This window comes from Chiloscyllium punctatum, chromosome 13 (genome assembly GCF_047496795.1).
Source record: "Chiloscyllium punctatum isolate Juve2018m chromosome 13, sChiPun1.3, whole genome shotgun sequence".
Classification (NCBI taxonomy): Eukaryota; Metazoa; Chordata; class Chondrichthyes; order Orectolobiformes; family Hemiscylliidae; genus Chiloscyllium; species Chiloscyllium punctatum.
The window spans coordinates 35,598,450-35,619,620 of record NC_092751.1 but is presented as its reverse complement, the minus strand read 5'-3'; the positions used below and the strand labels follow the sequence as shown (position 1 = coordinate 35,619,620).

At 42.8% G+C, this 21,171-nt stretch overlaps 1 long non-coding RNA gene across 2 annotated transcripts in view; it reads left to right on the top strand.

Annotated features, from left to right (window-relative positions):
- The window catches only part of LOC140484493 (uncharacterized), a 72,535-nt gene that overhangs the window by 37,569 nt on the left and 13,795 nt on the right, over positions 1–21,171 (top strand). Inside the window, exon 3 of one of the 2 annotated variants that reach the window (XR_011962194.1) lies at positions 1,307–1,569. The exons of the other annotated variant lie outside the window; for it this stretch is intronic. This is a non-coding gene — a long non-coding RNA (uncharacterized lncRNA). Of the gene's footprint in view, positions 1–1,306; positions 1,570–21,171 lie in introns of those variants that run through there. 2 annotated transcript variants of the gene reach the window in all.

The following is a 21,171-nucleotide window of genomic DNA, read 5'->3' as shown; positions in this document are numbered from 1 at the left end:
CTGGTCCTTCCTTTTCACTGATCGGTCATTTTGCTGAGCACTTCAAAAAATTGCCTTGATATTCTCGCACTGTCCGTCAACTGCCCCACCCTAAACTCTTTGCGTCCAGTCTACATTAGCCAACTCCTGCCTCATCCTATTGTAGTCTCCTTTTGTTTAAGCACTGGATCTTGGGAATGGATCTAATCTTCCAGCTTTCCATCTGTGTTCTAAGTTCAACCAGACTTATCACAAGTCTGTTTATCAGATTACTAGGGAAGGCGATGTTTCCTGGGAGTTTTGGTTTTCATTGTCAGAGACCTTGGCTTTGTAATAAAGTACAGGATAGATATTCACAACAGAGTATTCTGGACAGTGTGAATGTAAGACACAGTCTAAAACCATAAATCACTGTCTCCCCTTAGTTTAAAATTGCTAAATTATGATCTCCTACACGGTTCCTCACTATCTAAGCTTGGAATGCTAATCCTCCTGACTATCTGTCATTTTCCGAAAATCTCCTTCGGTGAAAGTGGTGAGTTTTGGATTCAGCTTTCCAGTTAATACCGTAAGAAGATAAGCCCTGGGCACAGGAGAGGTAATGCAGCCCTTCGAACCAGCTCCACCATTTAATACGGTGATGATTGAGCTCAGCTCGGTCTCAGCTAAATTTTCCCGCCTGCTCTCTCTCACCCTTCATCTCATTGCAAATTCAACATCTGTATCTCTTCATTAAATTGGCTCATTGTCCTGGCATCCACCGCATTTTGAACGGGGAATTCCACAGATTCACAACACATTGAGACAAGTACATTCTTCCTCGTGAGAATATAATAGAGTCCCAATAGTGCAGAAACAGGGTATTCATCCATCGAGTCCACACCAACCCTATGATGAGTATCCCATTCAGACCCACTCGTTCCCTGTAACATTGCATTTCCCATGACTAATTGTCTCACCGGCACGTGCATGGACACTGTCAGCAATTTAGCATGGGCAATCCATCTAACCTGCACATCTTTGGACTGTGTGAGGAAACTGGAGAACTGCACAAAACCATGCAAACATGGGGAGAATGTGTAAACTCCACACAGTCGCCTAAGGTCTCTGACGCTGTGAGGCAGCAGTGCTAGCTACTGAGCCACCTCTGCTTATAACCTACTGCGCCTTATTAACGTCCCTATCCCCCAGTTGGCTGAATCTGTGTTCCTTACATCAGAAATCAGGTTGTCTCAGTAAATCCCAGTGACAGCCCACATGTCCTGTGTGTCTGAATGGGGATCCGATACAGAACATCCTCCATTCACACTTTTCATTCACGTTCCAGAGACAGGGCTCCAGTGGCTGCATGGGGACTGCAACTCCCAAATTCCGAGGCAGGGACCGCACGTCTGTGGGTAAGCCTGGCACTGCACAAGTACAGAATGTGGGTGAGCTTTGGAGCATGTGCTTTGGGGTAATTAGTGGAAAGTATTTCACACTCTGATTGTCTGGAGGAGGAACGCATTTGCTTTTAGTATTGATCTGTTGGAGGGTCAAAGTGTCACCACACCCACATGGGACCAAGTTATATTCCCAACTTGTCATAACACTGGAATCGACCAATGAGAAACAAAGAAGGATGTGACCAATTCTCCCAGACTGAAGGTTCCTCTTCTGTCCAGGATCTGTCACCTCCCTTTCTGTTTCCTTTTGTTTCATTCTGCTGTTACATTATTGACTTGCAGCAACTGAAGGGAAAGGAAATGAACCCAGAAAGGGTGCAGAGTCTAACCAGGGACGGGAAGTGGTGGCATAGACCTGTTTATCAACAACTCCATGAGAATGGGGAGGGTGTACATAAGGGGTAGTAGAATCAGAATGGTGAGAGAGAGTAAGTGGGCTGGAGGGTTACAGCTTTGGGGGAAGAAAGGGGAAAACGATATTCCAGAGAAACTAGAATTGTCTGTTCTGAATTTCTAATCTGTACATATTCCTTTACACAGGGAGTTAGATGAAGATTTGCAGACTGAACTCTCAACATCATTTGCCGATCATGATAAAGTTAACCAGAATTTGAAGAACCAAAGATGGAGAATCACTTGGCCAAAATCCTGCACACACTCCTCACAGCATTGTCGGTCTCTCTGCGCCAAATGGACTGTGAATGGTACAAGACAGCAGCTCACTACCATCTTCTCAAGGCTAACTAAAGATGGGAAATAAATGGTGGCTGAGCTAGTGATGCCCATATCCTGGAAATGGGTTCTATCTCTCGTTGCTGAAACCCAGTTGATGTTACTGCAGGATGATGAGGGACGCTGAGTGCATCCTCCAGGAGGCAGTACAATCACATTACCCCTGCCTACACCCACACAGTAACACAACAACGTCACTGGAACAAAAGGCAGTGAAGCCAAAGGAGGACTTAGATATAGTTCTTTGAGTTAAAGTCATGAAAGAGGATTGGAACACAGCAGGAACAGGAGATTGAGCTGCATGGTTAGCTGTTTCCCCTTGAATGGTGGAGCAGGATTGAAAGGCTGAATGGCCTCCTGCTGCTATCTACCAGGTAGGAAGAAGTGGGCAGGGATTCTCCACGAGATTGCACATCCACATCAGTTTTCAGTGAGAGATGGTTTGATGGATTTTATTTAACACTTGTCTTTAACACAAGGTTTGTGAATTTGGTTTAAAAATATTGTAGCTATTTAATCCACAATAAATAAAACTAAAAGAAATGAAACTATCTGAATATAACAGTTTTTAAAAATATTAAACGCCTTGTAAAACAAAATCCTGTCTATTCCCGGACACCATCACTTTCCAGTTACTCAAGCTCCAGGGAAATATTCCCTCCTTGTCTGAACCTTTTGGTTTGATTTCACTGCTTTTCAGTTCTCCTTCTGTGAGCTATGAAGTGTTCTTTTTTTCCCCATTTCTCCTACCCAGACATGTTATCACACAAGCTGAGTAACCTTCCCACATTTATCATTACACCATTTTGGGTTTTGTCAATATATAATCACCAGCAGTAAACCACCCATGTAACCAATTGAATATTTACAAACAAAGCCCATTACGGGCAAAGCAAACCATTACAAATGACAGATTGGGAAGGGACCAAATCAAAGTAGAGTTAGGGGTGAGGGGGTAGCAGTGGAGATAAAGCACTGTATACCCTGCGATGCCCACCTCTGTCAAAAGGCATCGAGAGCATTGACACATACCACATGCTCCTTCTCCAAGGTCGCCCTGCTTTATCCTCAATCATAGAATAGTCTTTATCTTCAATCATAGAATAGAATCCCAACTGTGTGGCAGGAGAGAATTGGCCCATCAAACCCCACCAACCATCCAAAGAGCATCCCACCTGGAGCACTCCACCCTTGTAACACTGTATTTCCCATGGCTGATCCATAGCAGTGCTACAGTCACAATTTAAATCAAAACAGATGATCCCTGCTCACTGTCACGTTGCTGTTTGTGGAGACTTATTGCCCAGAGAGACATCCTGAGATTCAGAAAGAGATAATATAAATTCAGTCAACTCCAGCCGAGTTAATGTGATTAACAACAACATCAATACTCCAACAGTGACATCAGACCTCGTACCTACTCGATCATTTACGATTTTTAACCCGTGGGAAGTTTGTTACCAGCTTCGATGACAGCCATAATGCTCTGACCACTTTGACAGAGCCAGTGCAAGTCAGTTCTAATAGTTATCAACAGATTGAATCTAAACAGGATGCCCCACAACAGGAAGTGCTCTGACGCTTAATGCCCGTAAGTCAAGGTCATTTTCCTAAAACCACTCACGTCTGGCAATACCATTGAAGATATTTTATACAGTAACCATTCAGTCTCAATTTCCAGTTCCAGTTCCAGTCCATGAAGCAGCCAGTAACATGCACCAGTGAATTGAATTCTAACAGCAGCATTGCCCTGGCAGGAGAGATTGAGGAGCTTGAAGTTGTCTTCTCTGGAGTATCTAAACACGAAACACTTCAAAGGAACAAAAGTCTTCAAGAGCTCGAGAGGATAGATCCAGGAAGGATGTGCTCCTAGGCTGGTGTGCCTGGAATAAAATAAACACTAACTACGGTGTCTTTACCCAGCATCCCCTTTAGCTGCATAAAAGTTTAATATGTATTTGCTGCTCTAATTACACTCTCAGTTTTAACTGCTGTAAAGTTGATGACTATGCAAATGTATAAAATATAATTTAATCCATCCCAATAGCTCTCTGTACCTGTGTCTCCCTTGTGCTCACCGAGACACTCATTCAATCTGACCTCTTTACAAACCCTGCCCTGATATTTCCTTGGAGGGCTCAGAATGAAATATTTACTGAATTGTTACTGTGCAAAAGGAGGCTGATTGGCTCATCAGCTCTCCAAAGGATCACCTCACTGAATGCTATTATTCTCCCTTTACCCCATAAACCTTCCCATTCGTCCTATTCTAATAACACCAGCAAGTTCACAAGTAACCACAGTGATTGGATTTGTTTTGTTTGTTCGTGGGATCACGGCTTGATGGGGCAGCATTTGTCATCCATTCTAACTGCCCAGGAGATGGTTCAGAGTCAACCACGTTATTCAGTATCTAGATTCACATGTCGGCTGGATCAGGTCAGAATTAACAGTTTCTCAGACCCAATGACATGAAGAGTTGATTTCCGACCTATTATCTTATTTCTGAAATGATAATGAATAATGTTTACAGTTGAATTAAAAGTGAAAGACCAACATGTGTTTTATTCTGATTGAGCACATCCTCATATTTTCTCAGTTGTTATTGACAGTCTCTTTCCCCTCGCACCAGAACCTGCTCCAGAGAGTGTTACAGAAAAGGCAGAATGGTCAGCTGCAGCTGGTCACCTGACCGGTCATTGGACCCAAAGTTTCACTCTCCACAGATGCTGCCAGATCTGCTGATTTTTTTTCCAGCATTTTCTGTTTTTGTTCCTGATTTCCCAGCATTTGAAGATGTTTCGTTTTTGAATATTGATCTTGTCTGTTGCAGAGGAGTTTATTGATGAGTTTGGAGGTTTTGAACATTGCAACTTAGGCCACAAATCAGCCATGATCTATTGAATGGCAGAGTAGGGTTGAAGGGCTGAATGGCTTCCTCCTGTCCCAATGAAAGTGATCCATCTGCAGCTTGTGGTAACATTTCCCCTCACTGCTCACTTCACCTCCATGTCTAACACACTGTTACTGACTGAACAAACCTCCTGTGTTTGAACTAAACCTGCTCATGTTCAGTGGCTCCCTCCACTGCCACCCGGATTTAACTCTCATCATGGGATGCTGTCTCGTGTTACTGCGGGAATGCCCACAAGGACTAATCCTGGAGTCTGTATCCCCTGGGATCCAAAGATCCTGTTTATTTACTTCTTCCTATTTAATTCTGGCATTGAACTCTCGGTTTCAATCCATTCTCCTGTCATGCTCTTCAACATGCCCATGTGGGTGGACTAGAGGCAGCTGGCACCTGAGATTGTGGGGGGAGGTAGATTCAATCAGGGATTTGGGAAAACACTCAGACAATGACATATCCATCTGATTGTTGACTCAGACAGATAGGCAGAAAGAAAGATGCACATTTAGATAGCACCTTTGATGACCCGGGGCAGTGAAACATGGTTCCAACCCAATGATTTCAACCTCATATCTCTGAAAACACAGACACAAAGCTTCCTACTTGTACCAGGTTGTCTCTCAGCCTCCTCTTTTCTTAAGAGTTTTAAGCTGTTAAGTTTTTCCTGGTGATTATAACCTCTGTGTTTCTGTCAGATTTGTGACTGAACCTTTATTTTCCTGTTGTGAGTGATGCTAGTACCAGAAACAGTTCCTGACTTGTGAGGGGTTTCGGTTGGAGTATTTATATTTACACATTCATTCCCACCCTCACATACAGTGTGAAATTGATGTAAAACTGAAGGAAAGGATTGAGTGAGCACCCACAGAAACACATATTATGTCTAAGTGCTCACGATTTTGGGATGAAGTCTCAGAAATACTTGACTCTGACGCAAATCCTCTTTTTTTTTCAAAATAAAATCTGGGGGTAACTGCAGCCAGAAAAATTTCCAATTATCTCATGAGGAAGAGAATTCAAAACTCGTGCCACTGACCCGGGGGCGCAGTGAAGTCACAGAGGTCTGGAAACCATCAGAACTGAAACAAGTTGTGAGCAAGGTGGGAGGGAGACAAGGACAAAAAGACAGTCTGTCACACGGGGCAAGGCAGGAGAGGTTAAATTACAGAAATGGTAGTCCCTCAAGTCCATGGGGAATGGAGTTAGGGCTGGGAAAGAAACAAGGAAATAAGGTGAGCAGCTGTCAAAGAAATACATTGAAAAAGCAGATTATAACAACATAGAGGGCAGAGTATGCAGTCTGAAATTGTTGCTCTCATTGGTGAGTACAGAACGCTGTAAAGCCTGGGTCATTCTATTTCAGCCAACACATGCAGGATAGGCCAAGTGGCCTCGATCTGTGCTGTAACTTCCTGATAAATTTATTCTGACATTTGGAATTCAGGTCGCATGATGTTCATAAATTCTCAAATTGGACTTGAGTTTAATATTCTGGAGAAATGTTAAATAAATCACAATGATCCCATTCTGCAGACTTTAATCCACGGCCCTGCATGTTCCAGCATTTCAGTTACATCCATGTCCTTTTGTTCTAATGTGATGCTGGTTACTGCCTCTGCCACCCCATCAATGAGTTCCTGCTCCCCACCATCTCCGAGTGAAATGAATTCTTCCCTCCCCTTCTTTCTGGGAATTTGTTTCAATCTAAATCCTTCAGTTTCTGACCTCTCAGTTAATGAATAGCTCCTTCCTATCCACTCGATCTGGATTCCTCAGCATTTTATTACTTCAATTAAATCTCAGCTCATCCTCCTCGGAAATCATCCCCAGCCTATCCAACCTTTCCTCAGAGCAGAAATTCTCCAATTGTAGAAACATTCTGATCAATCTCCTCTGTATCCTCTCTGGTGTGATCACAGTAACCCTGGAATAAGGGGATGAGAAGTGTGTGCAGTACATTAACTGCAGTCAAATGAGTGTTGCTGATATTTCCCATGTCACCTCCGTGTTCTTGTGGTTGTCGCTCACACAAGACGTGTCCTGGTTTTCCCACTTGGAACTGGATGTGCACTCCATGGGGCTGGGATTCCCTACCATGTGTTTATTTGTTAACACATCCTAAATTAACTTCAGATTAAAACAACATTATCAGCTACCTACCAATCAACTTCTTCCATTATACTCAAGTAACCTTACTTTTTAAAATCTCTTTAAAAGTATTACTTTCTAAACACAACAGGCTTAAAGTTGCTGACCAAGTATTCAAATGTCTCCACTGTGACAATTACTTGAAGATTATCTTTACCTTCAGCTACATTTGGTGAATTGAACACTGATTGTAAATATATGAATATCAAACGGACTTGAGTTTCATGATAATTAATCCAGTCTGACATTCTTGTTGGTTCATATCTTGAAAAGAACTGTCCTCAGAACTCCAGCTGTGCTCTGACTTCATTCACACTGGATTTGGTTGGACTGCAAATCTTAGATCTGTTCTGTTGTTTCCCGGATTGCTTCACTCTGTCTATCACTTGCTGTTAGGCACACAAGTAGTCCTCTTTGGGAACTTCATCATTTTTAGGTATTCATGCTGCTTTTACCGACATGCCTTCCTGAATTCTCTCAGTTGAATGAGGACTGATACTCTGGTTTGATGGTAAGAGGCAAGTTGGGGAATATGCGGAGCTCTGATTGTATAAGATTTGTTGGAGTACAATTCTACTGCAGTTCTTGGAAGGAGTGAGCTAAACTCTTACACTGTTGGCCCCATATAATACATGCAGTATCATGAACACTGATAGGCCAAGACACGAAATACAAGAAACACTGAACAATGATGCCGGACCACAACTGCAGCAAGGGGAGTTTAAGATCCAACTTGACATAGGAGTTGGGGAAGAAGCAGCTGATCAGATTGTCTCATTCATAGTCACAAAGAGACTCTGTGAGATTATTGTATTGTTGGAGGTGAGGATGAAGGAGGTTGGGGAGATGGAGAACCCTTCAAAAGAAACTAATCTGCCTGAGAGTTGTGAGATAGAATTGATTGCCATGCATTTAGCAGAAAGCTAATTGAAACTGTTTTTATCTCCAAAAGATAACAAGACTGATGATGCTTCCAATCATCATCAGAAAAAAACCCCAGAATACATGGTTCGGAGATGGATGTCAATAGCCAATCAACATCCAACTCCTGCAATCATTGAGCAAACATATGTGTGATTACCCAGTTCTGATGAACCAGAAAATCACTGCTCACTCTGTGCAGATGGACAGCGATGTGGGGAAGTATTGGTCTCGTGGTATTGTCGCGAGACAGTTAATCTAAAACCCCAGATAGTGTTCTGGAGACCTGGGTTCAAAGCCTATTGCAGCAGATGGGGGAATTTGAATTCAATAAAAAAAACTTGTGAAATTAGAGTCTAATGATGACCATTAATCGGTTGTCAGAAAAACCGATCTGGTTCAGTAATGCCCTTTCAGGAATGAAGCTGCCATCCTTACCTGGTCTGGCCAACATTTTGACCTCAGACCTACAGCAATGTGGTCGACTCTTACCTGCCCCCTGGGTAATTAGGGATGGGCAGTAAATGCTGCCGGGCCAGCGACACCCTCATCCTGTGAATGAACAAAGGAAAATAAAAGTCTGTACCCAGTCTGAATCTGTACATGTTCAACAATGTTGTGAACATTTCCAAAGCTAATTTCTATGTGCACAACTTTATGAGCTGTCAAAACCATTGTTCATTATTTGGCGTGAAAAAGAGGAAAAAATCCTTCAACTGTGGCTATCAGTAAATTGACTGGTGTCTCAGCAGAATGGATGCCTGAGTGAATCCCTTCCCCAACACACACACGCACACAGCAGGTGAACAGCTCCCCAGTCTGACTGGTTTGGCCAGTTTCCAGGTGGGATGGGTAAAGAATTTCCTTCTGACATTCCCCACATTTCCAGAGTCGATCCCTAGTGTGGCTGCACTGGTGTTGTGCCATTTCAGATAAGTGCTGACAGACTGTTACACACACCGATAGCTCTCCCCCCCCCCCCCCCCCAAAGAACCCAGTATAAAGCAGTAAACATTATCTCCTGTTGTGGAGGGACAGCCTGGATTGGTCTGAGTAGGAACACTGAGCAGATTTACCTCAGTGACAACTTAATCGGTGACCAGAGCAAGTTAAGCAAGTCCAAATAAAATGCATTATAGCGTAGAAAAACGCCCATCAAATCCAAGCTGGCTCTCTGTAGCAGAATCCCATATTCTCATTCCCCATACGTACCCCAAACTCAGCAAGTTTATTTCCCTCAGAACTGATCTAATTGTTTTTATCAATCATTGATCTTCTCTACTTGCATCACCATAATAGGCAACATGTTCTGCATATTTCCAGCCAATACAGTCAGCAGAAACACTTGCTCATCTCCCACTGTCTCAAAACCTTACATCTGACCTTAACTCTTGTGTCATCACCTATCGAATGCAGATATTTTTGTCTGCTATATCTAGGTCTGTTATAATCTTATACAGCTCTATCAAAAATATATCCAACTTTTTCACTTCAAAGAAAATCGCAATTTTTTCAAATCAATCCAGTGACTGCATTTTCTTCATCAGTGAGCCACTCCAGTAAGTCTGTATGCCACAGTCTGAAGATCACTCATATCCTTCATTGTTGATGCCTATTTTGTTCCACAAATCCATACGATGCAAGTTTTCTGCACAACAGCAGTAACTTTATTATTGGACAGCCGGCGACAGTTTCAAAATGTCTCGAAAGTAGCTGAGTGTCTACTTGTAGACACTCTTCTTCACGAATCTCTGCCTTACCCACAGAGACAGTATATTTAATAGGAATTAGGCAAAGACATATCAGTCACATGGACGATTGTCATTACATAGTTTAAAGTAGGTAATTATGACCTTACAAAGCTTGATGAATGACGATGTCCTGTGATAACGTGTAATGGATTACAGAAACTGATGATCGTATTGTTCATGATTATGTGTTGATGGGAGGAGATTAAGGCAGAATAGTTCTTCCTTCAGTAAATAAGGGATTCACTTACCTATGCTAATATGGAGGGGAGGTAAGACAATGGGAGTGGGAGGCAGTTTAACAGAGTTGTGCCCAGGGCTACCAGTCTCGTCTGGAAAGGGCAAATTCCTCTGTTTGGGATTACGGGGCAATCCACATGTCTGGCTGCAAGAGGTTCTATTTTGAGATACTGTCAGCCTCCACCATTCTATGGTGTTCTGTCTGTATTCTAAGAGTACAGGCCTTCAGTTGATCAAATAAGGCCTTTTGCAAGGTAATGTTTAACCCTTGAGACCCCACGGTGTCCTGAAAGAGAAGCAAAAGGTATGGAACTGGTCCCTCTATGGTATTTTAACTTCCTCGTTCTGACCAGGAATCTGTTGACCAGAATTGAATGCAATGATTGACTGTGACCTAACTCAAGCTTTGTCAAGGGTCAGAATCTTTTCCGTGAGTTTGTTATCATTCCTCCATTAATGAAGCCCAGCATCCCATTTGTTTTACCCAAAATACATGATTTCTCTCCTTTAAGGATTGGTACACATTGTCCCCCATTCCTGCTGTCCTGCTCTCTGTGTCTGTGCCATTCAAATATATATTCCCTTTCTACATTGCTTCTCTCAAAATGTATCAACTTACTGTGTGTTCTAAAGAAGAGACATATTCCACTCAAAGTATTATCTCTCGCTCCACACATTCTACCCGCTAGAAAACAGAACAGGACAGCACCGGAATAATTGGCCCACCGTGTCTGTGCGGTCCATGATGCCATTCCAAACTAATTCCATCTGCCTGTCCATATCCCTGCCAATCCATGCTTGCTTATCTGTCTGTCCAAATGCCTCTGAAACATTCTGATTGTTTCTGCTTTTCCCATCTCTCAGGAAAGTACATTCTTGTCACTTACCAGCTTCTGCATAAGAAACTTGTCTGACACAACTCCCTTTAAGCTTGCTCAGGTGTTGTTGGAAATGCTCAGCAGATCATGCAGCATCTGTGAAGAAAAATCAGTTAATATTTCGGGTCTGGTCACCCCTCCTCAGAAACGTTGACTTTAATTTATCTTCATAGAAGCTGCTAGACCTGCTGAACTTTTCCAGAAAATGTTTTTGTTTCTGGTTTACAGCATCTGCAGTTGGTTCAGTTTTCATTTCCTTTAAACTTGCCCCCACTCCCCTTAAAACTCTGGCCTGTAGAGTTTGCCGTTTTCACCTTGGGAAAAGATTCAGATTATTCACTCTGTCTGAGCCTTTCGGATCACCCACAGCCACTGACTTTCCCAACGCAAAAATCCAAGTCTTTCCAACCTCTCCCAATCCAAGCAACATCCTGGTAAACCTGTTTTCACGCTGTCCAAAGCCTCCACATCCTCCTTTTCATGTGGTGATCAAAACAGCACACAATTCTCCAAATGTTGCCTAATGACAGTTTTATATTCAGTCCCTGACACAAGAAGGCAAGTATGCCATCCACCTCCTTCACCACTTTCAGGGAGCTGTGAACTTGCCCCTGGAGATCCCTGTGTACATCAATGCTGCTGAGAGCCCTTCAGTTTAGTGAATACATTCCTCTTGCAATGAGCCTCACAAAATACATCACCTCACACTTGTCTGGATTAAAATCTATCTCCGTACAGGTTTTCCAACTGATCTATTTCTTGCTGTATCCTTTGACAACATTCTTCACGATTCACAACTTTATCAATTTCTTCCATCTATAAACCTGCTAATCAAATCGTTTACATTTCCATGCTAATCATTGATATATGTTACAGACAATAGATGTTCCCATTCTGATCCTTGTGGAACAACACTGACCACAGAACTCCAGCCACCAACATGGTGTGGAAGGAACATATTTCATTTAGTCAGTCAGTCGGAAAGTATTTCAGGTATTGGTGTGGCACTAGATATTCCAAGATCTTCACAATCCTGGTTAAAACACCCTGGAGCAGATTTTCAGTTCTGGGTACCTTACCTGGGGACTCCCCGAGAACCAAGTGTAAAGCAGTAAACATTATCTCCTGCTGTGGAAGGACAACCTGTGTTGGTATGAGCATGAACACAGAGCAGATTTACCTTAATGATAATTTAACCCTGAAGACAAATAACCAGAACAATTTGAGCAAGTACAAAAAAAAATGTTATGGCACAGAAAGGGGCCCATCAAATTCAAGCTGGCTCTCTGCAGCAGAATCCCTTGTTCTCATTCTCCAATTGTCCTCAAAACCCTGAAAGTTTATTTCCCTCAGATCTGATATAATCGTATTTGTTAATCTTTGATCATCTCTACTTGCAACACTATAATAGGCAGCACGTTCTGCATATTTCCAGCCAATACAGTCAGTGGAACATTGCAATCTTCCACTTTCTCAAAACGTTATATTTGATCTTAAATTTTGAGCCATCACCTATTGAGTGCAATTTATTTTATTGTCTGCTCTATCGAGGTGTGTTATAATCTTATCAATTTTAATCTATCAAGATATATTCAACTTGATTTCTTCAAAGAAAATAACAATCTTTTTTCCAAATCAATCCAGTAACTGCATTTTCTTCATCAGTGCACCACACCAGTAAGTCTGTACTGCACACTCTGAAGATCACTCAGATCCTTCCTGAGCAGGAATTTGTTGACCTGAATTGGATACAATGATTGATTGTGACCTAATCAGTCAATGAAATTGTTTCCATGAATTTGTTCTCATTCCCTTTATTAATGAAACCCAGGTTCCCATATATTTTGGTCAAAACACTCTGATTATGTTTTCTCTCCTTTAAAGAATTGTACACATTCCTCCCCACCCCCCACCCCCTTCCCTCAGTCTCTACTCTTCGTGTCTGTGCTATCCAAATATATATTTCCTTTCTACATTGCTTCTCTCAAAATGTATCAACTCACTGTGTGTTAGAAAAAAATATTACCTCTCGCTCCATGCACAGTACCCCCTGGAAAACAGAAAAGTACAGCATCTTAATATTTGGCTCATTATGTCTGTGCAGACCATGATGCCATTCCAAACTAATTCCACCGGCCTGGACATGATCCATATCCCTGCCAACCCCTGTCCGCTTATGTGCCTGCCCAAATGCCTCTTAAGCATTGTGATTGTTTCTGCATTTACCACCTCCCAGGAAAGTACATTTCCAGTCATCTATCACCTTTTGCATACGAGACTTGCCTGATATAACTCCCTTTAAACTTTCACATGTTGTTGCAAATGCTCAGCAGGTCTTGCAGCATCTGTGAAAATAAAAATCCGTTAATGTTTCGGGTCCTTCTTCTGAAATGTGACCTCTGATTTCTCTTTAGAGATGCTTCCAGACTTGTTGAGCATTTCCAGACACTTCTGTTTTTGTTTCTGATTTACAGCATCTGCTGTTCTCCCGGTTTTTATTTTCTTTAACTTTACCCCTGTCCCCTGAAATCTATGGCCTCTAGAATTTGTCATTTCTACCTTGGAAAAAGATTCAGATTATAGAACATAGAGCATAGAACAATACAGTGCAGAACAGTCCCTTCGGCCCTCAATGTTGCGCCGACCTGTGGAATTTTCTCAACTCGTCCCCCTACACTATCCTAACATCATCCATGAGCTTATTTGAGGATTGTTTAAAGCTCCCTAATGTGGTTGAGTTGATTACCTTAGCAGGTAGGGCATTCCACACACTTACCATTCTCTTTGTGTAAAGAATTTGTCTCTGACTTAAATCTATCACCCCTCAATTTGTAGTTATGACCTCTCATACAAGCTGTCGTCATCATCCTAAGAAAAAGACTTTCACTGTCTACCATATCTAATCCTCTGATCATCTTGTATGTCTCTACCAAATCCCCCATTAGCCGGCTTCTTTCCAATGAGAACAGATCCATGTCTCTCAGCCTTTCCTCTTAAGACATTCCCTCCACACCAGGCACCATCCTGATAAATCTCCTCAGCACCTTTTCCAATGCTTCCACATCCTTTTTGTAATGGGGCGACCAGAACTGTACACAATATTAAAACTGTGGCCGCACCTGCATTTTGTATAGTTGCAGCATGATATTGTGGTTCCAGAACTCAATCCCTCTCCCCATGAAACCTAACACGCCATATGCCGCCTTAACAGTACTATCAATCTAGGTGGCAACTTTCAGGGATCTATGTACATGGACACCAAGATCCCTCTGCACACCCACACTACCAAGAATTTTTCCAATGACCCAGTACTCTGCCTTCCTTTTATTCCTGCCAAAGTGCATCACCTCACATTTAGCTGCATTGAACTCCACTTGCACCTCTCAGCCCAATTCTGCAGTTTATCTAAATCCCCCTGCAACCTGTTACATTCTTCCAAACTGTCTACTACTTCACAGACTTTAGTGTCGTCTGCAAATTTACTAATCCATCCACCTATGCCTGCGTCTAAGTCATTTATAAAAATGACAAACAGCAGTAGTCCCAAAACAGATCCTTGTGGAACACCACAAGTAACTGGGCTCCAGACTGAATATTTTCCATCAACCACCACTCGCTGCCTTCTTTCAGAAAGCCAGTTTCTAATCCAAACTGCTAAATCACCCTCAACTCCATACCTCTGCATTTTCTCTAACAACCTACCATGTGGAACCTTATCAAAGGCTTTACTGAAGTCCATGTATACCACGTCAACTGTCCTAGTCTCATCTAAATGCTTGGTCACCGTCTCAAAAAACTCAACGAGGTTTGTGAGACACGACCTGCCCTTAACAAAACTATGTTGACTATCTGAAATCAAATTTTTGCTTGTGAGATGATTATAACTGTTATCTCTTATAATCCTTTCCAAAACATTTCCTACAATGGAAGTAAGGCTCACTGGTCTATAATTACCTGGGTCATCTCTGCAGCCCTTCTTGAACAAGGACACAACACTTGCAATCCTCCTGTCCTCGGGTACTAAACCCATTGACAATGATGACTCAAATACCAAAGCCAAAGGCTCTGCTATCTCTTCCCTAGCTTTGCAGAGAATCCACGGATAAACCCCATCCGGGCTGGGGACTTGTCTACTTTCACTCCTTCTAGAATTGATAGCACCTGTGCATAACTAACCTCAATCCTTTCTAGTCTAGTATCGCGTACCTCATTTTTGTCCTCTAAAATATTCTTCTTTTCCTGTGTAAGCACCAATGAGAAATGTTCATTTCGCACTTTTCTGATCTCTGCAGGGTCCACACTCAACTTTGAGATTAGATTGCTTACAGTGTGGAAACAGGCCCTTCGTCCCAACAAGCCCACACCGACCCCGCTGAAGTGCAACTCACCCAGACTCATTCCCCTACATTTCACCCCTTCACCGACCGCTACGGGCAATTTAGCAGAGCCAATTCACCGAACCTGCATATTTTTGGACTGTGGGAGGAAACCGGAGCACCTGGAGGAAACCCACGCAGACACGGGGAGAATGTGTAAACTCCACACAGTCAGTCGCCTGAGGCGGGAATTGAACCCGGGTCTCTGGTGCTGTGAGGCAACAGTGCGAACCACTGTGCCACCGTGCCGCCCATAAAAATAACAATACATAAAAAACATAAAAACTTCTCACTTCTGTCTTTGATTAGCTCTATTCCTACCCTAAACATCCTTTTATTCTTCACATACCTATTGAAAATTTCAGGGTTATCCTTTGTTCTATTTGCTGAAGACTGCTTGTGTCCTCCCTTTGCTTACCTGAACTCTCTCCTTAAATGTTTCCTAGCTGATCTGTAATCTCTATTGCTTCATCTGTACCATTTTGCCTCGTCAACACATAAGCCTCTTTCTTCTTCTTAACAAGGGATGCAATTTCTGTAGTAAACCATGGTTTACAAACTCTGTCTGTGCCAGTTGTGTCACCCCACAGCCATTGACTTTCCAAAGACAACAATCCAAGATTTTCCAACCTCTCCCAATCCAGGAAACCTCCTGGAAAACTTGCTTCCACCTTCCCAAACGCCTTCACATTTTACCTATAATGTGGTGATCAAAACGGCACACAATACCCCAAAGGTGGCCTGATTATAGTTTTATATTCACTCCCCTGACAGAAGAAAGCAAACCTGCCATTCACCTCCTTCACCACTTTCAGGGATCTGTCAGCTTGCAACTGAAGATCCCTCTGTATATCAGAGCTGCTCAGGACCCTTCTGTTTATTGTATACGTTCCTCTTGCTATGTGTCTTCCAAAACACATCACCTCATGCTTGTCTGAATTAAAATATATCTGCAATTTCTCCACAAAACTTTCCGACTCACCTTTTTCTTGCTGTATCCTTTGACATCATTCTTCACAATTCACAACTTCAACAGTTTGCGCCATCTCCAAACTTGCTAATTAAACCCCAGTCCAACACCGGCATCTCCGAATCATGCTAATTAAATCATTTACATTTTCAAACTTTTCATTTATATACATTTCAAACAACAGATATCCCAGTTCTGATCCTTGTGGAACAGCACTAGCCATAGACCTCCAGCCAGCAACATACCCCTGCACAACTGTTGCTGAGAGAAATATCAAAGAGGAGCCTTGAGTTCTGTGTTGAGCAGCACGACCAATGTTTATTCAGAGCTCCTTACTAATATATGGTGGGAGAGGTCCCTCTCCGGCTCCCCCAGATATGTCCAGCATTTTGATGTGTTTACTTCATACATTCCAGTAATATTTGCCCCCTGACCTGAACTCCAGGGTTTGGAATGTCAGCTCCGATATTTCCGCGTTCCCTTTCACAGTCTGATTCTCTCAGCTCATGCAGCTGCTTTGTTAGCTCTTTCACAAATGGTTTAACCCTAACCTTATCATTGCACATCTCCAGCCCTCCCACTACCACACATCTCCGGTTCTCCCACTACTATACCCTGTGCCATCTGCATCATCCATCCAGTGATTAAGTCAAAGGGGGACAGCCCCGTCCCCTTTTCTGGGCTTGTCCTCAGTTTCGTTAGGCTGGTGGGGAGTACTCTAACCCATCGCTGCACTGTCTCTGAGAAAGCCTTAGTCAGACGAGCTTTAAGTGTCTGCGTCATTCCTTCTACTGTCCCAGAGCTCTGGGGTTGGTATGGTGATGGGATTTCTGTTCAGTATCAAACAGGGCACATAGCTCTTTAGCTATGTTCCCTGTAACATGTGTCCCTTGGTCAGAATCTGCAGGGGAATGCTTCCACCCACTGAGTAAACCTATTTATTAAAACCCAGCAGGACTTCCTTCCCTGGGATTGGGATGGGTGTGGGTGTGTAAAACCCATCTGTACTTGTTCCCATGGGCCCCTGGGTCCCTGCTGCTGCCTCCATTTTATCCTGATTGCTTTCCCTGGCTCACACTGTGAACAGACTACACACCTTCGACAAAACCTTGCTGTATTTCTCCCTGTTCCAGGCAAGGATTGGAGTGGATCATCTGATATTGCATTTTATCCTCCTCAATATGGGCCAGCCCATGATATGTTTTTAATACTGTTTGTCTTATACAGTGTAGTGGCACTGCTGGATCATCCAGACACTGACGTGTCCTATTACTGCCCCACCCTTTTCCCATTCCTCATTCTCCTGTTGTGGGGCTGTATCTGCGAAGGTCTTTAAACTTTCCTTACTCACTTCTGCAGTTACTGCCACTGCCACTTCCCCAAATGTCTGCCCTGTTTCAGTCAGTATTTCACTCGCGTTCCCCACATACTTACTGCTCCGTTGGTGTGGGGTTTCTACTTCCCTGTGAGCTCTAATCTTCATTATTGCTGCTTCAATGGGATAGTTAACTGCTCCCACTAACTATCTGACCTGTGCTTCGTGCTCTATGTGGCCCCCAGACAGGGTGATATACCCTCACCGCGCACAGGCCAACACATGGTCATGAACAATACCAAAGGCATGCTGACTGTGTGTGTAGATGTTGACTCCCTGACCCCTGGCTAATGTCCGTGCTTCTGTCAGGGTTTGTGATGATTCTGCCAATTCTGGAGAATTCTCCACAAAATTCCCACAGTAATTAAACAATCCTAATGTTTGCCTTACCTCCTTCACGCTGTGGGGGTGGATAGTTTTAAAATCATGGTCTGTCGTTCCGCTGGGATTGTCCCCTCTCCCTTCCTGATTTGATCTCCCTGATGTGATGTCCCAGGTCCCCTACCTTCCCACTCTCTGTGGGTTAATTTTAAGCCCGGCCTGCCTGACCTGGCACTATATTCTGTTTAATATCTGGATATGTTCTTTCTCACCAACTGAGGTAATGACGTGTTGGTAAGATCAATGTGACTAACTCCATCAACCATAGGATATAGTGGAATATTATGGGATCCCTGAGGTAACTGGATCCAGGTGTACTGTTTTCCTCAGCCAGTAAACGCCAGCTTATTCTGGGATTCCATGTCCACAGGTATGAACCAGAACCCATTCACAATATCAAGGGCTGAGACTATATACTGTTGCGATTTCAGTCCATTAAATACAGTGGTGTGGTTCGCTCATGTAGGATCCTCTTTCGTGGCGGATTTACTGAGTGAGGTATACTAAATAGTGAGGTGGGATGAGCTGTCCGGCTTCTGTGAGTTAGTCTGGGATACTGTCCGTCTGACTATTCCCTGCTTCTGTCAATCTGTTACTGTCACAATTACTGCCTCCTCAGCTTTAATGAGATCCTGTTTGTGTGGGGTGTGAGAGGGCCCTCGATCTTTACAGTATCTACAGGTAATAACCCACATTCCTGTTTAAGTTATCCACACTGCTGTTTGGGTCCTAGCTATAACTCCCCAGATTCCCTGACTGTTCCAGTCTCCCTGCAAGGTTACTACTCTGCAGATGTCGCCTTTCCTTTGCTTCCTGTCCCAGGCCTGTTCAGGTTGTTCCCATATTACAGTTTGTGTCTCTACATCAATAGTTGTGCCGAACTGTTCTAAACTGGCAACTCCCAGAATGGTCCCTTCCTCAGTTTCCCACTCCCATATCTGGCCATATGCATGATCTGCGTCGGGAGAGGTTTATTTCATCCAGCTTCTTCGATTCCCTCTCTGACTGCTCTCATTTTAGCAATTGAGGTGATATGGGGCAAATCCATATTGGAAATTGATATAGATGCTCCTGTATTAATATTATGCTCTGCTGGTTCCCAAACACAGCATCAAAGAATATTCATGTGCCTCGGTGAACATATACACACACAATGGGAATATCTATCTCCCTCTCTCTGCCTACGTTCCTTGGCAATATGTCCTTTACTGCTTCACTTGTAAAATTGCCAGTCTGGTTACCCTCCCTGTACTGCAGCTATTCCACTGTGTTTCTGAGATTGTCTCAGCACTCATGGTCCAATTCAGAAGGTGGTTAGAATGATCTCCCACTGGGAGTCACATGTTTATAATTATAGTTAAATGGGGTCCCAGTTAAAAACAACAAACTGATATCATCATCACAGATTGGGATTTGGTAATCCCCCGTGGCCCTTACACACCTCAGGCTTCCTCTCTGTATGATCCTCGATATTACCCTTGGTTCCCTGAGTCACCAAGGTTATTTTGGCCCATTGAGCCTGTCCCCTCCCCAGTGTGTCCCTGTCATATCTGTAAATGCCTGAAGCCACTTTCAGCTGTGCACTGGTGGGAATCGGCTCGCACCTGCACCCTCTCATTGCAGAGACAGGTTCTGATGTACATGTCGGGGCATCTTGGCCTGAGAGCTTTTGGCCTGACACCATCATCGGTGAGACTGTACCTCAATTAATTCATCTATATTCTCCCAATAAGGCCCATTATTACCATTTCTCTATCAGGCCGGATGTTAACTCACCAACTTCTGTCATTCAGCAGGTGAACGGTTCATGTTTGGTTTCTGTCAGTTCCATTTGTTGCTCCCTACTGTCTGTCCAAGTTGAGCTTAGATGCCCAGTGGTGCCATAGAGAGGGCCTTTTGGACCTTATAGGGCAATGGGTGATCCCACTCATTGCCGTCTCTCTGTCCATACGTGTGCGCTTTGTCATCTAAGCCGTTCCAGTCAGTGTCACCATCCTCACTGCCTTCTGAGGAGAGCGGGGCACTAGGTACCTCCCCCACTGTAACTACCACCTGGTTCTTTGGCTTTAAGGCCTCACGTCTGAGAGCCATCACCTTCACCTGTTCCTGTTTATCATAATAATGCAACATATTCCGTCATTCCTGGAATAAAACAGAGCAAAATGTAATTTGGTTTTACTTGAAATAAGAATAATTTGACATTCACTCGACATATCTATCGAGATGAGAATTGTACTGTGATTATTTAAGTGAATTTAATGTGATCATACAATGAAAATAAATGATAATTAACGACAACATGTGATTATTTGTACCAGTTCTTGCAATGAAAATTCAATTTTATTCAATGCTTGTAACCCATTACACCATGGGCATTGTTATTAGGGAATAAAGTAATGGAAGGATATCAGAGAAAATAAAAAGACTTTAATTTTAGCTTCACTGCAATAATGAACCAAAATAATATTTGGAAATATGGGTAAACTACATAACAAAGTTTCCAGTGTCATTATTGACATGAAAACGATTTTAGTTTGCAAGTTGTTTTGCTCTAAGAATAATTGGAAATGAATTGTGATTATGAATTAACCATTTAAAATATACTTTGAAGGGAATAATCAGATATATTTTTGGAGGAAATTAGGAAAGGAAATAAATATGTATACATTGGTATTAATAGTTTTAAAATGTTTGGAAGTTGACTAGGATTATTTGATTGAGAGAGGCTGCATGATTATAAAGACTAATAAACCTTTTTCATTGCATTGTTGGTTTCACTAGGATCTGTTGTGGTCTAAGCTCTTGTTGTGTGCAATGGACTGTCACTAACAGCTTAATTAACCTGCGAGTCCCTGATCAGGTTTCCTTTGTCTGTAAGTCAGTCTGTAAGTGAGCAACACACCTGCTTTTCTGAGGGGAACATGAGACTCTTTTCAAAGGAAATAAATGGCAGTTCTCACTGAGAATGGTTTCTCCCACACACCATAAGCAGGGAAGTGATTTTCTGAAGAATTTCATTGTCTATCTATAAATCTGATGGTAACTGTGTTTGTCAGTTTGTGGAGGA